Below are 1,683 nucleotides of genomic sequence, written 5' to 3' on the forward strand. Positions count from 1 at the left end.
GTTGCATCCATTTACTGACAAAAAACTGAAATTCATCCTGTTTTATAGATGAATAATACTCCATTGTCTAAAAATACCACATCTTCCTTATCCATTTCTCAGTTGATGGGCATCTGTGTATAGCTATGACAAATTGTGAAAGAATGGCTTACATTAAGATGCCAGCCAATAACAAAAGCTGGAGAGGCTGTGGAGAAAAAGGAACCCTTCGCCACTGTTGTGGGATTGCAGACTTATGCAACCACTATGGAAATCAGTGTGGAGATTCCTTCAAAATCTAAGATTGGAGATCCCATTCAAGCCAGCTATTCCTCTCCTGGGTATTTTTCCATAAGAACTGAAAACCTCACACCACAGTGATATATGTGTACCCCTGTTTAAAACTGCATCTATTTTGAAATGCCTCAGCAAAATGATCTCAATTAAAATTTTATACAATTAAGCACTTGCGAGTTAGAAGACAAGTCATCTCCTTGATATAATCTCACCAAATGTCAGATGAGTTCTTTTTTTGGCGGAACTGGGGATTGAATTTAGGCCCTTGTGCTTGCCAGAGAAGCAAGCACTTATTCCACTGAGCCATCTTCCCGGCCCAAATAGTGTATAGGCAGTATTCAAAGATGACTACACTTTTTTTTTTCCGGAGCTAGAGATTGAACTCAGGCCCTTGCGCTTGCCAGGCAAGCACTCATCCTACTGAGCCATCTCCCTGGCGTCAGATGAGTTCTTAAACACTTCAGAACAGTTCATTGTTTTGTGTCATTCCGAGGCACTCATATAGTAATTACAACAGTTGTCTTCCATTTGAGCTTCACATTTATGATTCAATAAGGACTCATCAATACCCCACGGAGAAGAAGGCACTGGTTTATATTCCATAATCCATAGCCAATATTGTGCTGTCTCCTTTTTCTGATGCCTACACTGAAGTATCTGGTATATTCTTGGACAATCTCAATGTAGACATTATCTAGGGAGATCCTACAGACCAACTTAGAATCTTTCTCTCTCTGTCCTCATAGCACTTTGTATGTTTCCACTAGTGTTTCAGTGTAGGGTCCAGGGAGCTAGCCCGGTGGCATAAGCACCTTCCTGGCAAGTGCTAGGTCCCCATTTAGAACTCTGCTACTGAAAAAATTTATTGTAACTTGCATAGACATATTGATCTTGTGACTGTTAACTCTAGAAGAGCTACACAATTCAATCATTTGTATAATCAAATTATAATGTAATACTTAAAAGTGTTTACTGAGTGAAAGAATACACCTGCTTGGAAATAACAAATATTTAGTAATATACTCCTCTTTTTCATATCAGAAAATAGATTACAGGAAAATATTGAAAGCACATGATCTATTACCATTCTCCACTTCTGATCAATCAAATGAAGTTTAATATACACGGTTCGGAAAAACTTCAAATAAAGTTAAGTATACATTGAGTAAGACAGTACTCAAGTAAATTAAAAAGTCAATATGTTGTATAATAACTCATGAAAATTTGTAAACATTTGTTAACCACAAATAGACAAGCATAATCAGAGAAAAATATCATTCTAATGAACACAGTTTAACTTCCTAAAAAATACATGATAACCATTTCTATTAAACATATGTAATCAGCAAATATTTTAGAAGAATTTATAGATTATGTGCCTAAATAAACAGAATGTAAAATTGCACG

The sequence above is a fragment of the Octodon degus genome, unplaced genomic scaffold (assembly GCF_000260255.1).
Source record: "Octodon degus isolate 3935 unplaced genomic scaffold, OctDeg1.0 scaffold00099, whole genome shotgun sequence".
NCBI lineage: Eukaryota > Metazoa > Chordata > Mammalia > Rodentia > Octodontidae > Octodon > Octodon degus.